The 20,235-nt window shown below is 34.2% G+C and overlaps 1 long non-coding RNA gene across 3 annotated transcripts; it reads right to left on the bottom strand.

Annotated features, from left to right (window-relative positions):
* LOC109228741 lies at nucleotides 5,523-9,046 on the bottom strand. Of its 3 annotated transcripts, none has more exons than XR_002068425.1 (6): nucleotides 8,730-9,046; nucleotides 7,269-7,375; nucleotides 7,002-7,169; nucleotides 6,788-6,881; nucleotides 6,517-6,590; nucleotides 5,523-5,777 (listed from the first exon to the last, which is right to left on the bottom strand). It is a non-coding gene; the product is annotated as an uncharacterized LOC109228741 (long non-coding RNA). The 3 variants fall into 3 exon arrangements; XR_002068423.1 differs by having other exon boundaries at nucleotides 6,517-6,580; nucleotides 8,730-9,043; XR_002068424.1 differs by lacking the exon at nucleotides 7,269-7,375 and having other exon boundaries at nucleotides 6,517-6,580; nucleotides 8,730-9,039.

Here is a 20,235-nt window from a genome sequence, read left to right on the forward strand (position 1 = left end):
TCTACAAGGTAAATGGGTGAGTGACTCATGTATTATCTTCATGTTTTTATGAACAAATAGGGTGTGTTTGCTAAAAAATATTTTTCGGAAATTTTTTTTCGATTTTCTCATGTTTGGTTGGCTTAAATATTTTGGAAAATATTTTTCTTATGAACTCACTTTCCTCCAACTGGAGAAAAATATTTTCCTTATCAAGAGAAGGGAAAACATTTTCCAAAACTCCTTCTCTACCTTCCCCACCCTCACCAACCCACCCATCACCCCCATACTCACCCACCCAACCCCACCCAACCCCACCCCCTCTCTCCAAAAAGGTTTTTTTCCATCACCCACCCTACTACCCCCCTCCCCCGCAAAAAAAAATAATAATTTTTTGTAATTTCAAATTTCTACTTTTTTCGTTTTTCTGCACCACCCACCTCCACTGCCCTCGCCCGCAAATTTTTCTTTTTGTAATTTCAAATTTTTGTTTTTTATTTTTTTTGCACACCCCTCCCCTACCCCAGGATTTTATATATATATATATATATATATATATATATATATATATATATATATATATATAGTCTTAGTTTTTTCATCTTTCGGTTTACAGGTTCACAAATTTACAATTTCCAAAGTTATGAGTTCGGAGGTTTATGTGTTTGAAAGTTCGCAGTTTCACAAGTTTAGCGGTTCAGAAGTTTATGAAATTTGTGCGTTTGGAAGGTTGTTGGTCCGAAAGTTTATGGATTCATGTTTATTGTATCTAAATTATTTATGAATAATCTTGAGAAGTTATTTTCCTTAATTTGCGTACCAAATACCAGAAAATAAATAAGATTACTACTTGTGTTCCACGGAAAACATTTTCCGGTATACCAAACACACCCATAATATCATTCATTTTGCTCAAAAGGAAGATGATTCAAGCCACAACAAGGGCAACGACTAGCAGCGTTAACCTCATTTGTTTGCACTTAATGGAGGTCTGAATCTTAACTATTTAGATCTCAGACATTAAGTGCGTTTGTTTTTAAAGTCTGAATCTTAATTATTCAGATCTTAATCATTAAGTGCGTTTTTTTTTTACTTCACAAGTACTTAATGAGTCTGAATAGGTCCGTATGATTAAGATTTATAACAGAGACTTAATTTCATTAAGATGCTATCACATATTCATTATTAACTGCCGCCACCGCCTACCATTATCAACTACTACCATGCCGCCGCCACCACCATACTCAACCACCACCACCATACTCAACCACTACTACCTCCACCACCATCACGCCACTATCATCCTCAATCATAGCCGCCACCATAATCGACCATCACTATCCACTATCCACACCACTCCGACCTCCATCATTCTCACCCACAATCAACACTCATCCACCTCAACTACCACAACTGACCACCCCATCACCATCAACAACCACAACCGGTGATGTCCATCATTATAACCTACTACCACTCACCCACCACCTTTCTCAGTCATAATTACTACCACCACCCGCCATATTAACTATCACCACCACCATACTCAATCATAATCGCCACCACTACCAATCACTCTAGCTACTAGCATGAACCACCATCATCAACCAAAATTACCACCAACCACCATTTATAGATGACATTCAACCGTTAGCCATCACCACCAACAGCTATCATATTTTAAGAAATTATATGTATTTTATTGATAGAATATCAGATTAGTTAGTATTTCATTTGAATTTTATATTTTTTTAATTTTCAAATAAAGATAAATTTTATACATTCAGATATTAAAAATCAAGCAGTCTTAATTATTTAGTATTCAGATCTTAATACACATTTTAATATATTCAGATGTGTATCCAGATTCAGATGTCTTAATCTTAATACACATCTTGATATTCAGATGTGTATTCAGATTCAGACGTCTTAATCTTAAAAAAACAAATGAGGCCTTAATCTGCTTGAAGAATTTAATTCTCAACCAACTAACTTAATATAATTAATATTCAAAACATTATGAAAGGAGGGTGTGGAGGTCGAGAATTAGGGTAGAAGGTTAGATAATCGAGTGTGTTCCTTGGCCTTACCGGCCAGTAGTATTAGTGTTCGTCTTGTATTTTTTTAGTCGTGGTTTTCTACTATACTATATGTTGTTTCTTTTGCTTCCGGTTTCTTACTGGAGTGCTGGTGTTATTGTTTGTTGCTACAACTTCTTTTTCATCTTTCCTTGAGCCGAGGTTCTTTCAGAAATAACCTCTCTATCTCTCTAAGGTAGAGGTAAAGTCTGCGTATACACTAGGGTGTGTTTGGTATGAAGGAAAATATTTTCATGGAAAATGAGTGACTTTATCACTTATTTTCCCTTGTTTGATTAAAGAGAAAAAATATTTGAAATGAAAAAAAATACTTTTTCTACATGAAAAAAAGTATTTTTTTTGTTAAAATGAAAAAAAGTACTTTTTTATATCATGAAAAAAAAAATAATTTGTTGAAATGAAAAAAATTCTATCTATCTATATTATACTAAAAGCACGAAGGCCTTTAGCGAAATGTCATTCGCCTTTTTACCCTTTAAAATATACAGTTCACATTGGACAATATAGTAATTTAAGTATTTCACTATATTTAAAAATATTCATTTACTTAATTTTGTATTATTTGGTAAATTTTGCCAGAATTATTTGTTAGTAAATTTTGCCGTAATTATTTGATGTAATTTTTCTTCATGTTTCCTACAAAAGGAAAGTTAATAAATTAATTTTTCTTCAAGTTTCTTAAACAAAGAAAGTTAATACAAAATAGTTCCTATACTTTCGCTACTTGGTTCTTTTTTATTTGAAACGGAAAGACACTCTTGGTTCACTTTCATTAAATGATCATATATCTATTGGAGTTGGTTAAATTCCCTTTACTCTTTGAAGTAGTAAATATTTGATAATTTTCTTGTACACTAGAAAAGTTGATAACTTTTTTCCCTAAACTGTTACTGCTTCGTTCAACTCTCAATAAATGACATTATTTGTTAAATTATCTAAACTAGAAAATTTTATCGTATTAGATTCTCCACGAGTATGTTATTCATTTCATGTGTCAAACTGTGTAACAAAATACTTTTATAAAAGAAGCTATAATATCACAATTAATCGTTAAACTTCGCCATATTTCAATACCACAATTCCAGGTTTTGTTTCTTTTACTAACATCAACTTCTTTTGCTACTTCGTATTTTACAAGCACGTTTACATGCACCAATTGTTAACTTTGCATCGAGAATTTATTTTTAGTGTTGCATGAAGAAATGTTTATTATATAATTTTTGTTTGGGAGAATTACATCCCTTGTCACTTGGCCCAACAACCCATCAAAAATGGCCCATGTTTGAAGCCTTTACCCAGTATAGCCCAGGTTGTACATAATCTGAAAATTAATTTTCACCAGTTAGCCCACCCCTTATTTCTTCGTTCCCCTTTTTTCGTCATTCCCCTTTTTTCTTCGTTCTTCTTCTCCTTCCCATGTCAGCTTTTACACCAAAAAATTTCTCTACTATTGTTATTCTCCTTCAATTCTTTTCTGGATTTCAATGGTTAACTAAGGATTTGAAAAATAAAAGTCACCATTACCAGTGGTTCGAAGATTTGATTTCAGAAATTGAGTTTTCCGATTTGTTAGTTGTTTGGAATGGGTGTTGTCTCAATTGATTGGAATCATCAAGATGAGTTCAAAACTTAAATTTCAGGTGACTTGGAGTAGATTTAGGCTATATTTTAGTTAAATTTCAGAAATTGAGTTTTCCGATTTGTTAGTTGTTTGGAATAGGTGTTGTCTCAATTGATTGGAATTATCAAGATGAGTTCAAAACTTAAATTTCAAGTGATTTGGAGTAGATTTAGGCTATATTTGAGTTAAATTTCAGAAATTGGGTTTTCCGATTTGTTAGTTGTTTGGGACGGGTGTTGACTCAATTGACTGGAACCATCAACATGAGTTCAAAACTTAAATTTCAAGTGATTTGGAGTAGCTTTAGGCTATATTTGAGTTAAATTTCAGAGGATGCCCAAGGAAGAAGAAGAACACGTGAAACTCCATTGATAGGATTCATTTGTATAATAACGTATAATATTGTATAAATAGTATATAATAGTGTATAAACACAACTTATACACTATTATATCCAAGGTTGATACATTATTTATAGGTATTTGGTGAATTTCTCGCATTTTCTTCTTCTTCTTCTTCTTCTTCTTCTTCTTCTTCTTCTTCTTATACACTTATATACATAGTGTATCAAGAATATTTTCACTCTGTGATTATACATCTTTATACACTTTTATACAATTATATACATACTGTACCTCTTTGTATAAAAGTATATAAGCATCGCTGACGAAATTTTTGTACGATTTTCACTTGCAATTCTTGTATAAAACTAGTCCAAATCTCCAGCAAATAACTTCAAACTTTGTGTACAACCTACTTAGACTATTTCTAATAAGTTCAAACAATACCCACTCCAAATTTCTCACAAAATCATAATCGAAATTTAACAAGATTAGCATTAAAGGAGATGAGATTTTAGGTTTCTCGCGTTTGTTTTTGCGTTTTGCAGTTGTGATAGGTTTGTATAAACCTGAAGATATACAAAATTTAAAAAAAAAACAGAGAAGTATTGGTTATGGAAAAAGGCACGAATGAGTGTTGACTGAGTGCGGAACTAATTTTTCTTTTCAGTTTTGTTTGCATGATTCTTTTTCATTAATTAAATTAAATATTTATGGGTGAAAAATGAGGAGAGAACTACAATAGGAGTAGGTAGAAATAAATGAGGTTGTTATAATTAGAGGGAATGAGAAAAGAAAAGATCTTATTGATATTTGACTACACATTTGCAACCTTGTAACTGGGCTAAAATAGTGCAAGGTCAACTTATGGAGTGCATTATTCTGTAATTTTGTCTTTTTGTTTCATGTTTTAGACGTGGTTAATTTCACCTCTCACGGAATTTATAAATTTAATACAGATTATTGAACAATTGCAATTCATCACAGAAATTGGTTGGACATTCGATCTAAGTCTTATTACTTAAATATTTTTTTCTTTGTTGTATAATTAATAATACTTATTGTTATGCCAGCTCAAGTTGCTTGTTTAACACTACAACAAATTAGGCATTTAACCATGCCCGAAAAATGTGGTCTAAACTATCAAAAAGTGTGACTTTTGATCATAGACCACACTTTTTGACCTAAGGCAATACTTTTTAAGGGATGACCTAAACAAGCGTAACCTTTTCCCTAAGGCAACGCTTTTTATAAGGCAAAGGCTACGCTTGCCTATGGCCACACTTTTCATGTCCTAAAGCTACACTTCTAAAGTGTCGCCTTTATTACCTCGCAGGCCACGCTTTTCAAGTGTGGCTCCTAAAGCTTCACTTCTAAAGCGTGGTCTTTGTTACTATACTTTTAATTTATTTTTTTTGGTATAAACCCTATAATTGCATTTATTATCAAATACATATTTTATCATATATTTGAGGTCATTACTTAAGTATAAAACTCAAGCACTTCATTATCAATAAACAAAAGAGATTGTTTCAAACACATACAGGCAATGAACTTCAAAAAAAAAAGGAATACACTTCATGTAATACAATCAACCAATAAAGCAAATTGCTTCAAGTTGCGTGCTAAATATGAACTTTACAAAACCAAATGTATTGTCCAAAAATCTTCTTCCTTAACTTCAAATGGATCAAACTGACTTTAGCCACCACTTTTAATTGCATCACAAGAATTTTCCTACACATTGAATAAGTAATCAAATATTAGATAGAAACCAATAGAGTGCAAGCTCAAGGGAGAAGATCTCACAGGTAATTTTTCATACAGAATGAATAATAATGGAGATTATCATCATAACTGATATTCAACAAAACAAAGGCCAGTAAAATAATATTTGCGCAATATTTACTTAATTTCAATTCATACACCAGGTGCACTTGTCAAAATGTTGCATTGGTGGTAACATAACATCATAAAATTGCAATAAGATGAAAACATACAATCAGATCAGAAGCTAGGCTACGTTTCTATTTTTTATGGTGACTCAAAAATAGAACCTTTTGGGCAGAAAGTTAACCGGTCTAAGAAAAGGCTATATCAGGGTGCTCACCAAAGAAAGAAATTGTGATCGTCAGAAACAACAATGACTTGCATTCTTAAAGCAATTCTAGTCAGCCAACTGAGAGAACATAATAATTTAGGGAAGAAAATTAAGGGAGGAAGAGAAAGCCACGATACTTTTGATGGCTCTTTCCCGTGGATATGTCTATGCTTAGTACATTACTACTCATCTCCCTAATAAAACATCATCTCTAGCTCTATGTACTAGCAATAGTACCAAGTAAAACCACTTGTATTCATTAAAAAGATATGAAAATAGTGATATTAATGCATAAAAGAGAAGTCCTCCCATCCCAAGAATAGTACTAACATCTTTCTTTAGCAGGTACAAACAATAAACAATAAAAAAAATTACCTTTTCAAGAATTGGACTAGGAGTTTGATCTAGAGGAATCTGGAAAATTTTTGTCTCTCGCAGCCTGTGCATTACTTGAATCAATCGTAGAAGGATAAGATAGCTAACACCTATTTTGCGCGGACTCTCCAATATAATGCTGCACCCGTGTCGAATCCTCCAAAAATAATGGAGGATCCTACCGTCACCCGGCAACATTTTAAGAGAGTCCGAGCAACATAGGCTAACACACATCTAAATGACATATGATGAAGTTATTAATTATAAGTACCTTGACTAATTCTATTGTTCCTTCAATTTGATTAATACTTGCGAAAAGTAATCCACTTTGTTGTTAAGGTCACTTCTTCGTTGGCACAACAAACCTATAAAAGAAAAGAGTAATGTCAAATCTTTAGTTAGATACGCTATTAGATGCGTTTCTTTGTTTGTAGAGAAACAGAGAAAAGAGACTTGAAAGTCAAGGTACTTAAATAAATACATACTTTCGGAAAGGGGACTTGAAAGTTGAATCACATTTTCTTGTCGGTAAACCACAGCAGAATTTGATAGAAGACAGAAATTCTTGGATCATCAATTCTTGTAGAAGTTTCAAAGGAGTGGAGCTAGACACAAGATAACAATGTCTAGTACTGGCTCCCCTAAGCTCAATACTACAAAAAGCAAGAATAATAGTAAGGCACGAAAGAGTGCTTAAGTCTACAATTATATTGAACCAATGAGGTCAGTTAACTATTACATGGATGTCTTACCATATACAAAAAAGTAGCAGCACCAGAAAAACCGGGAGAATATCCATGTGCAGCAAAACATTACCTTTGACAAACATAGTTATATCCCAGTATCATAGAGCATGTCTCTGACAAACACAGTTATCTTTTAGGTGGACTTCTGATGATTTTGGAAAATACATATTGGCTAAAATAGACTACTGTAGTAGGCAGGTAATTTCATCACATTAAGAACAAATTTACTTAAGAGGCATACAGAATCATTTTTACATAAAAAGAGGTAAATCATATAGTTCCAATAAAGAATGTTTTTGTTTTTTAGGGGAGAGGGGAGGCCGATAATTCCTTCACTCTGTGACTAAACTTTAATGATACATGAGAGAAACAATCACTATACTACAATGGAAACTAATAATTGTATGTAGTCTCTTTGCTTACTGAATGTTGTAAAATAATTAAACATAAAATTTTAAAGAGAATAATGTCAATCTACAGACAAATACATAATTTTGGACAAGAAATGATCGAATCGCATGAAAATATGAAAATGACAAACTCAACAATATTTAAAACTTCTAGTTCTAGGCAAATAAGATAGAAGGCAATCAAATTCCATAAAAATGCTTCAAGGGTATTATAAGTCAGACGTATACATAATTCAGGAAGAAGTAATTAACTATAGGACCATAATACTACTTTCACTTTTTTTTCACTCAGAGATAGTAATAGTATACGCCATTCTACCTACAAGTCAAGATATTTTATCTGCTGCCACTTTGTTCATTTCATTATTCCTCTCACTAACATTATACTTAAAATTTCCTATAGCACTCTTATTGATCACTATATTAAATCCAAACTTGTAATCATTTAGCTGAATGTCTCTGATACGATTAAATAATTTGTGTAGTCTCAAAACGATTGAGTTCTTCAACAAAAATAGAAGCTTTTTGTTTTATTCAAGTCAATCAAGTTGAGTTTCATCAAAGTATTATGGTGTAGCTAAATTTGTGAGTTTCTTATCATTTCCTCATTTAAGTGGACAGTTCGAATACCCGACAATCCCCTACTCATCCTTTATTTCCCAGAACAAACAAAACAAAATTAATTTTTTTTTTTTTGAAAGAAATGCTTTATTAAAAGAAATAAAAGTAGGTGAAACATTTTGGACGATAAAGGCATTATAAAAGAAATTCTAATATAATAATTTCAAACCTCTCATGCTAAACCCAAATCTTTCCAAATACATATACACTAAAAGATCTACAATTCTTTTAGCTCAAGTTTTTCCCAAATTCATAAGAAAGGATAGTATCAGAAATTCCCTGAGAAACTCGTTTACTCTATATTCAAAAGGAAATCCAAATACTACAAATTTTTGATTAAATCCATAAACTGAATAAAAGTAGAGTATCCTCTGTATATGGATAATCATTACTGACTTTGATCTCAAAAGAAATAGAGAAATCCTGAATGCCGTACCTTTCTTGTTGTATTGACAAATTGACCGTGTAACTTAGATCTTTGGAGAAATCAAATAAAGTAAATCAGATCTCCTGCTTCTGAAGAGCGTAACCGATTGGGTGCAATCATTTTCTTCTTTCCCTTTTTTGACGAAGATTGGGTGCAATGGACTGTCCTATTTTTTGAAAATCAAGTGAAGTAGGCTGTGGGTTTCAAACCCTAGAGAAATAGGGTTAACTGGAATCACTTAGACTTTTAATGAAATGTTTTAGAGGGAAAGTGGGAAATTTCAGAGGGAATAGTTTAAGTGGGAAATTTTGGTGCGAATTTTTTACTTTAGGCCACGTTTGCACTGCGTTACTTTTAAAGTACCAAGGATAACACTTGTAAAGCGTTGCTTAATATCTGAATAAGCGTTCTAAAAAATTTTAACATTAGGTAACACTTACAGTGTGTAGTCTTTGCGCATAAAGAACACGCTTTACCGGTGTTGCCCAAACACCGTTGCCAAAAGCAATTATCAAAGGCCACCCTTACAAAAGTGTTCCTATTGCTACTTTTGGCAACACTTTTCAAGTATTGTCTGTGATAAGTGTTGTCTTAGGACAATTTTGTTGTAGTGTAAAAATAAAATAAAAATTAGACTATCTCCTTTAATTCTGTGTAGTATTAATTCTACATGATTTATAATTGTGTTATTTGCAATTGCCATGCTTGAATCACTCAAGTTTCACCAATTACATCCGTTCACGTAATCAATCTTCCTTATATCATAAAAAAAAAAATTAATTGTTGATTTAGTCACTTTGATAACTTATAAAACTCTTACGCATGCTTTATTTTAGATACACCTGCAATGGATAGTGAAAAAGAATTGTCAGACCAATGTGTCCCAATTAATAGGCTAAGAGTATCTGATTCATGTTGGGTAATACGAGTCTTAATGTTTGGGAGTGGAATAGTACAAGAGTTCAACAATAAGACAAATCAAGGCACCCGAAACAATTGTGACATTAGTTGACGAAGAGGTAAATGTTATTTTATATCAATATTTTATTTGATGTCTTTTGGTATTAGTTTTAACCATCATATTAAACTTAAAGTGAATTTTTTTATAGGGAACTAAAATTCACGCTACACTTTTCAATGGTTATATTAAGAAGTGGAAAGAATATTTACAACAAAACAAGATCAGTTACATCATAAACGGACGCATTAATGGTGTTGATCCTAATTTTCAATCAGTGCACAAGGATCTTGCGATTGGATTTAAGGAGAATACTTTTGTTGAAGAAAGCAACAATCACTTTTCGATTGTTGGTTTTTCAAATAATTTTATTTCATTCGATGAGGCATCAAAGTGCACCAATAGAATAATTTTTGGTAAGCTCTTTAGATTTCATCCAGTAATCTTTCACTAAATATATAAATAATATTTTACTTCTATTCGTCTTATTATTTTTTTAGTAATATACATATATTTGTTTTAATTTTCTTTCTAGATATAGTTGAAATTTTAGTGGATGTTAAAGCCTCCATGGGAGAAAATGCAAAGAAACGGAGGGTATAATGCTTATCAACGAGATGTAAGTTGGAAGTTTTAGTTTAATATGTTAGATGTTTCTTTGTAATTAATATGTTAATGATTTAATATGTTTAATTATAAATTTCAAGGTCTGATAGAAAGACTGTAACCATATGTTAATATTTTGTTTTTTAATGAAATCTCTTCATCTATATACAAATTAAGTATACATATTATATATAAATTTTACATATATTGTAACTATATATTTATATTTATTTTACAGATTCTGAACTGTTCGCTGAATATATCGACAATACCGTTATATTTTAGAGGTGTCTTCCTCTTACCAATAACAACTAAAGAAACATTCTTTCTGGCGCACATCAACATTCTTCAACAGATGGCATCAAGAGGCTAATCAACAGTTCGGCTAATGGGTCCAGCAACATCACCACATCCAAATTTCGTTGTAACACTCAATTTAGTGTCTACACAATGAATACAACTATTTCTTTAATGTAATAACTTTTTGCATCGTCAATTGCTATTAAACTTAATTCATTCTTATTCAATTTCATATACGCTATTTTGGCAGTTTACCATTTAAATGTGTTGCATCATCAATTATCTTTATACTTAATTCTTTCTTATTCTACCTATTAAAATACGCTCTTTTCTGCATAACGCATAATACACGCGCAACGCACGTACACTAGATCTAATAGTATGAAAAGAAAGTACTATTTATAATATTTTATTTAAAGTAGGGTGGGTGGGTGGGGTGGAGGGGGTGGGTAGGGGCGGGGCGGGGCGGGGGTTGGGGTTGGGTGGGGTGTGGGAGGGGGTTGGTGGGTGTTGATGGGGATGGGGAATAAGGTGGGGAAGGAGTTTTGAAAAATATTTTCCCTTCTCTTAATAGGGAAAATATTTTTCTCGAATTGGAGGAAAATAAGTTGATAAGAAAAATATTTTCCAAAACATTTAGGCCAATTAAACACGGGAAAGTTGGAACCTTCGTACCAAACACACCAAGGTCCTGTTGTTATTGCTTGTCACGACCCGGATTTTTTCGCCCTCGGGAGTCGTGATGGCGCCTACTAGTGAAAGCTAGGCAAGCCAACCAACTGAACTATTTACCTTGTTTTCATTATTAATCCGATAACAGTTAAGAGCCAACAATTAGATAACAACAGAATTGAATAAGCAGAAGGCTACATTGTAAAGTTTTAAATAATACTGCTAATACCAATCCATAACATTATCTACCCAAGACTGGTGTCACAACTTCGCAGACTGTGTAAGAGTACTACAAATAAAGGTCTGAAAGAAATAAATACAGCATTGTCTCTGGAAATACATGAAGGAAACAGGAATAGTAGATAGAAGGAGACGACAAGGCCTGCGGACGCCTGCAGGACTACCTCGGGTCGCCTGATGAACAAGAAACAACAAATCTCACTGCGGTCCGAAGTCTACAGCATTGGGATCTGTACAAAAGAGTACAAAGTGTAGTATCATCACAACCGCCCATGTGCTGGTAAGTGCCTAGCCTAACCTCGGCGAAGTAGTGACGAGGCTAGGACCAGACTACCAAATAAACCTGTGCAATATAGCGTACAAGAATATTAGGAAGCAGATAACAATGATGACAATAATGATCATCTAGTGATATAAATAGCAGGCAACAAAAACACCATAAATATTGCTCAACGAATAATGTATACAAGTGCAATCAATTAATCAAGTCCTTCAGCTATAAATATCTTTCAAATATATTTCCTTCAAACAGACATCTTTCGAATATAACTCTTTCAAGTAAAGGTCACATTGTGACGCCTCATTTCATAATCATAAATAATATATATTTCCCCCGGCACCTTGTACCCACAGATTTCTGTTTCACATTGCGGAACAACGTTCTCAGGTTACTCAGTTCATAGGGTCCATAACCCAATACAATTTAAGAATGTTCACGGAGCCTCATTTACTTAACAAGAAGTAGAGTACAACTTCTAAACCCATTTGAAACTCATCACGAAAAGATGAAGTTATTTTTAGAAATCATTTGAATAAATAAAGTACCATGTTTCAATTAGAATACAACATCGAATGGATTATTACTTTTACCTAGGGATTTGATAAATTAACTTAGTAGAAATTCCTACTTAAGTAAAGTACAACTGCAAACGGTTTAAGGAAAATTTAGTTGAGAAATCAATTGAGTTAAAAATGTAGCAGTTGTTGAAATTTGAAGTATTGAATATATATGAAACAAATAGGGTGAGGTATTGTCAACACTATGAATTCCCATACAAAGGATCACAACCGTAAAGGAATCTAAACCATTAAAACACTTGAATTGATAACAACAATTACAACGGAGACAAAATAATCACGGAAGGAGTACAGCTCAACACAGAGATAACAACCGGGGATCTCCCAGGATACCGTCCTGTAGTCCCCAAATATAAATATCCAGTGGATCTCCCGAGTGCAGTCCCGTAGTCCAACTCATAATGCGCGGGGATCTACCGGAATCCCGATCCGTAGTCCCAAAGTAAATGTGCAGGGGGATCTCTCGGGAATCTAATCCGTAGTCCCAAAGTAAACAAACAAGGAGGAGCTACCGGAATCCCACATTCGTAGTCCCAAAATAAATACACAACGCAACCAAAAGAATCAACAGTTACATCATAACAGAAGGACTGAACATCACCGCAATCCATATAACAACAATAAATGACAATAATACAAGGTAAGACAAGTAAATCAACTCATGGGCTGTAAATCACGAGAAAATGGTAGAACCAGCTCAAAGGAATAACCACAAAAAAGAATACTGGCATAAAGGGAACAGTTCAATAGCGGAAAAACTAACACGTAGCAACGATCCCACAATATACAAGTCAATAATAAGGAAATCAACACGAGTCAAGTAGTTATAAAAATATAACGTGACAATAGGAGAGGCAAAACTCTTTAGTTAAGTCAAATAGGAGTCACACTAATCAAAGTATAAGACTCACGGGCATGCTTGACACCAACGTATAGATACTCGTCACCATGCCTATACGTCGTACTCAACAAATAACACATAACAATTATGACACAACTCCTAATCCCTCAAGCTAAGGTTAGACCAAACACTTACCTCGCTTTGCAACCAATTCAAAATTCCAACAAGCCTTTGTCTCGCGAATTCGTCCGAAGCTTCAAATCTAGTCATAATAATTCAATATACTCAATATAAATCGTACGAATTAATTTCATATGAAAATACTAATTTTCCAACAAAAATCCAAAATTTAACTCAAAATCGCCCGTGGGGCCCACGTCTCAAAATCCGACAAAACTCACAAAATCCGATAACTCATTCAACCACGAGTCTAACCATACCAATTTTACCAAAATCCGACATCAACTCGACCCTCAAATCTTCAAATTAAACCAAGAGGGTTTTCAAGATTTTACCAACTAAAACCACCAATTAAATGTTAAAAACAACGATGGATTCGAGTAATCTAACCAAAATTGAGTTAAGAACACTTACCCCGATGTTTTTCTTGAAAATCTCTCGAAAAATCGCCTCACCCGAGCTCCCTTGGTCCAAAAATGGAAGAGTGAGACGAGTTTGGACTTTATTCTGCTGCCCAGGGATTTGTTCTTCGCGTTCGCGGTCCTCCTCTCGCGTTCGCGAAGAACAAAATTTTCAAAAGTCATTTTCCAAACTCTTCTCGGACAGCCTCTTGTATAATGGCCATAACTTTTGCTTCAGATGTCCAAATGACTATTATAATATGTTCATGGAAACAAGATTCAAAGAGCTACAACTTTCGTTTTTGAATCATCTCAAAGTTCATTGTAAATTGAGAGATATGAGCCTCCGAAGTAAGACCTGCGCAACAGAATTTTTTTTTCTTCGCGAACGCGAAGAACAAAATCCCAGAAGCCAAATCCTTCTTCGCAACGCGAGAGGACCTCGCGGAAGCGAAGAACAACACCAGATACCAACTTCAGCTATTGCAAAAAAGCCCGAAATGATCCGAAACCACCCCGAAACACACCCGAGGCCCTCGGGACTTCAACCAAACATGCCAACCAATCCTAGAACATCATTCAAACTTGTTCCAATCTTCAGAATGCTCAAGACAACATCAAAACACAAATTTTACATCGTATTCAAGCCTAAGAATTCCAAAAACTTTCAAATTACACTTTCGATCAAAAAATCTATCAAACCTCGTCGGAATGACCTGAAATTTTGCACACAAGTCACATTCAACACTACTAAGCTACTCCAACTTCCGGAATTCCATTCCGGCCCTCGGATCAAAATCTCACTATCGAACCGGAAACTTCAAAGTTCCAATTTTCTCAAAAACGATCTGATTCAGGTCGTTTCAAGTCCGTTTCTTACCAAACTTCAGAGACTTATCTTAAATCACATATAAGACCTGTACCGGGCGCCGGAACCAAAATACGGGCCCTATACTATCAAGTTCTGATCACAATTTATTTCCAAATCTCATAGAAATTTCCAAAAAACAATTTTCTTCAAAAATTCATTTCTCGGGCTTGGGACCTCGGAATTCGATTCCGGGCGTACGCCCAAGTCCCATATTTTTCCAGGGATCTTCCGGGACCGTCAAATCACGGGTCCGGGGTCCGTTTGCCCAAAATGTTGACCGAAGTCAACTCAGTTGAGTTTTAAAGCTCTAATTCACATTTTAATCCATTTTTCACATAAAAACCCTCCAGAAAATTCTACGGACTGCACATGCAAGTCGAGGAACGATTAATAATGCTTTTCAAGGTTTTTAAATACCGAGATAATTATTTAATTTAAAGATGACATTTTGGGTCATCACATTGCTGTTGTTATTAAGTTATACTTATGAGGCCCTATGGAGTAAAGGGAAGCGTGTACGTTGTTACACTCCCTATCTTCCAAAGGTGCCTAGAGGACGGGCCAGACGCAGCAGAGCGACGACCGGGGAGCGGATTTGGGAGGGGCATAATATAATATTCAAAATCGTAATCGGAACCCTTTGAATTAAGATATACTAAAGTACCTAGGAAGTGATAATGTACATACAAAAAAGATAGTCACATAATTGACTTTTTGAGTGGCCTTTTGAAATAATAAATTATGAATAAGTTAATAACTGCTTACTCTCTCTCTCTCAATGACTTCCTTTAACTGATAAACACGCCAACAACAGCTGCAAATTATTTACCATAAATAAAGAGCTTGCAAATAAACAAAAAGTAAAATAAAACAAAATGTGTTATAAATAGAATTGTATTCATGGTGAATGTCTATATTTAGAGAGATTTTAGGGTTCATTGCTTGGTGGCTAAGTCACACTCTCCCTATAAATAGAGGGTTCTATTCTATTGTAATTCATCCCAAATCAATAAGAATTCTCTCCCTCTACTTTTCTCTGCAATACTCTTCTTCTTCATTTATTGTTTCATAACACGTTATTGGCACGGGACTCTAACCAATTGAGTAGAAGCTTTGGGATTGAGCATAATGATTGTCAATTATTCCATGAATTTCCTTCATGATTAAATTATGATTTAAGGTAAGTATTTTACTTTATTTTTCTCTTTTAAATTCTTGAAATTCTACAATTTGATTTTATATACAAGCAAAGACAACAAAGTTTGATTATAACTAATGGAGTTTGTAAGAAATTATAACCACCTGAAGTGGTAAAAATTTCTATGTCTTGCCATGATCAAATTCATGTATGATTATGGGCACAAAAAGTGGAAACCCGTCCCATTAAATTTGCTCCATTCTCATTCCCTTAAGAGAATGTGATAGCAGTATATGATAAGTCTGAAAGAAGACAAAATTATCACTATGAAGTATCAATGGATGTGGACGTGCCAATAGACGAAATTATAATCGTCATCATTGTGATAATGAGAATAATAAGGATTCTCAAAATAATCCCCCACTTGTGAAAATATTTGTCATCGATTTGACATGAGATTTTATAAAGCACATATAGATGATATGGTCCATTCATGATGTGAATGTGACAACATATAATTTAAGAATACATATTCATTTTTGGAAGAATATGAGCGTGCTAGTGGTATATACCACACTCACCTCTAGAAGGAGGTTTGAGAGGAAATAAGAAGATAATGTCATTATTATGGCATAAATGGTCATTGATCACGTACTTATTGTACGCCAAAATATTTTGGCATTGTGATTATTAAAAGACACCGGTAATGCAAGAAACAGAACTTGCATATAATTTTGACCATAACCATAATGGTATAACTTTCTCTTCAAAAAAGATATTCACCATATTGATGTTGATGAATATGTGGTAGTAACAAATTAATTGAGAGCTCTGGAAGAGCCAATTATTACTATTTTGGAGAAATAAAATTGTCGTAGTAAGTCTCAAAGAAACCTATTCAGTTTCTAAAGTATTCGCGAAAGCGGTTGGTTATATTGAGACGATAAATAAAGGAAATATTTAATATTTTCTATTACTACAACTTATAGCGGGGTAATATGTATGTGAAAAGCTATCCGCTTTATTCTCTAATTTGTACTACACAAATAAAAGAATACCATAATAAAGTGGATATTTATTGATATAAAAAACCCATATCATAATAAACTTGGAGTTTATTGATAATTGCACACGTCATGGTGTAAATCTGAACTTTATCAATATTGATAATTTATTCAGTCGGCATAATTGGTTTAGCCATGTTAATTTACGTATGATGTGCAAAAATAAAAGAGAATTCACGTGGGTAAATGTTAAAGAACTAGAAAGTTCTTTACAAATTCTCTTATGTTACTTGTTCTCATTAATTAATATACCAACTAAAATAGGGATTTAATCCCATCAATGCTGGAAATATCAAAGGTGAATATGGGCCCATTCACCTGCCATGTATACCACATAAGATGCATCTATGAGATGGTTACATGTGTGATTATTAATAACCAGCAACATGGTGTTTTGCTAGGTAACTTGCTTAATAATTTAATTTCCAGCATAATTTCCAGATTTTCTATTCAAGAAGTTCATCTTGATAAGTTGATTTACATCACAGTTGGTTTAGCAAAATGATTTATTGAGTGCCTCCACTTAATAGCTAACACAATTCCTTATGAGAACAAAGTTATCTATATCAGTTTGATATACGTTACATACGAAAGTATATTATTTTCTCCCCTCACAAGTGGTTCAGGGTCAGGAACCAAATAATTCCATCTTATTATTATTGATGTGCGGTGTATATTTTGATTAACACCATACCACACAAAGGTGAGTTTTCAAAATTGAGGAAGAAAGTTAGCTTTTCTAACATGAGGGGGAGACATGATAAAAAGTTGAGAAAAAGTTACATGGAATGAATTATTATTTATACATCTCGATCCTCGAATAAGATAATATGAACTTGAAGTTCATAAAAGATAATTCATCTGCAATATATTGCAAAACATGCCAGACGCATTTGCTGGCCCAAAGAAAGTAACTATATTCTTATTGCAAATGCTCCTATTAAGTCCTAGAAGGACAAAGTCTATGGAACGCTTGAAGCGTATAGACAAATCGGTTTCAAATAAACTTCTTGATAAAGAATATGAGCAAATGATCTAAATGATCATAATAAAGGAGGCAAGTGATCTAGAAGATCACATGACATAACACTTCATAAAATCTCATGAGAGATTCGGGTACCTGAAAATATAAATGAAGAGATCTTTATGTTACATATTTATGAAAATAAGGAGGTTAGAACCGATATAAAATGTTTGTCGACGACATCGATAATAACACTAAATATATATGAGGTTCTGAAGTCTGGAGAAAAAATTCAAATAGAATTGGTTTCATATGAAAGACATGTAGTTTTGAACATGTAGTTCAAACACTTGAAAGTATAAAGCCAATGGTATGTGCAATCAGTTTTCGATATCTTATATGTCTAGCATGACATGAAAACTTGATATGCATCTAAAGTCTATTATATGGCTTATTGTCACGACCCGGATTTCCCACCATCAGAGTCGTGATGGCGCCTACTCGTGGTAGTTAGGCAAGCCAACTTAATTACCTTTCCATCACTAGCAATTATCTTTAACAGTTTATAACATCAATATAGAACATAAGTCTAATAAGAACAATAGCGGAAGTCTGTCTAAAAAAAATGGTGAATTTAAAATGCGGAATAGTCAAAACAACCTCTACCCAAGATTTGGTGTCACATTACTGACGAGCCACTAAGAATAAACTAAATACAAAGGTCTGAAAGAAATATAACAGCTGTCTGTCTCGAAACAAGGAGGCAACAGTCTAAAAGAAAACAATGAGAAGAGACGCCGGGCCTGCGAGGCTACCTTAGTCTCGTGAATATGAATCGCCTGCTTCCGAACTACTGCTGCTGCTGCTTCTCAAAACCTGGACCTGTGCAAAAATGCACAGAAGTGTAGCATCAACACAACCGACCCCATGTGCTGGTAAGTGTCTAGCCTAACCCCGGCGAAGTAGTGACGAGGCTAGACCGAATACCACATAAACCTGTGCAGTTATAGATATACATCGGAAATCGAATACAAAGCAATTACCAACATGGGAGGGGAGACATGCCATGGGGAGTTACAATAATAACAATAATCCAGAGTAACAACTAAAAACAGCATAGGTTCACAAAGAATAAAGAATCAATACTCAAATACAAACACATAGCCTCAACAATTGTTGCGGCGTGCAACCCGCTCCGTAATTACCATTGTTGCGGCGTGCAACCCGACCCATATCACTTATCATATATTATTGTTGCGGCGTGCAACCCGATCCTCATATATTATTGTTGGGCAGGCAACCCGATCCTCAACATCATTGTTGCGGCGCGCAACCTGATCCTCAATATCATTTAACAGTCTGACTTCCCAAACAACAGTCATAATTAAGGGGTACAAAATAAGCAAATATTTGACAAACATTCCGGCAAGGGAAAGATTCCAACAAGTTCAACCAAACGTCCCGACAAGGGAATAATCAACAACGCTTTCTCTTTCTTACTTTCCTTATCTTATAATTCACTTTACTATTTTGAGCCAACGCTCCAAGAATCAAGTCATTTCGTATACTTTCAATATTCGTATCACAATTCGAGCCAATGCTCCCAGGAATCAAGTGATCATATTACCGTTCACATGTTATTCACAACAACTAGAAATCCTCCAATAAAAACGGAGTTCACAACCAAGTCACGATAATTACATTATAAAGACCCACGGTCATGCTAGACACCAATGTATAGATACTCGTCACCATGCCTATACATCGTACTCGATCACATAGCAATTAACAACAAGATTCAACTCCTATTCCCTCAAGCTAGGGTTAAACCAAACACTTACCTCAAAGCCTTGAGATCCGCTTAATCCTCAACTATTGCTTTACCTCGTGATTCAACCTCCAATTCCGTGATATCTAGGCATAATCAATTTTATAATATCAATAAAGACTCAATGGTAACATCCCGTAGCCTAGATATGAATTTCCTAGCATTATTCCAAAAATCCCGAAATTAGACACCGGGCCCACATGGTCCAAACTCGAGGCTCGGACCAAAACTCAATCACCCATAACCCCACGAGTCCAAAGATATAATTTGATTTAAGGTTCGACCCCAAATTGAGGTTGAATCACCCAAAATTCTCAAAACCCTAACTCTACCCAAAACCCATAATTTCTACTTTGATTTCATGATTTAGGGCTAGGATTTTGCTAAATGATGAAGGAAATTGAAGAAAACAAGTTAGATAATACTTACCCAAGGATATTTGGTGAAGAATCGCTCTACAAGTCGCCTAGGGGCTGTGGAGAAGAAGAGCTCGTGTATTTTTGTGATAGAACCCGTAGCTACTGTTTCTGTTCTTTTTAAAAAAAATTCGCTGGGCAAAATTGCCCTACGCGATCGCGGAAATAGGGATGCGAT

This window comes from Nicotiana attenuata, chromosome 7 (genome assembly GCF_001879085.1).
Source record: "Nicotiana attenuata strain UT chromosome 7, NIATTr2, whole genome shotgun sequence".
NCBI classification, from domain to species: Eukaryota; Viridiplantae; Streptophyta; class Magnoliopsida; order Solanales; family Solanaceae; genus Nicotiana; species Nicotiana attenuata.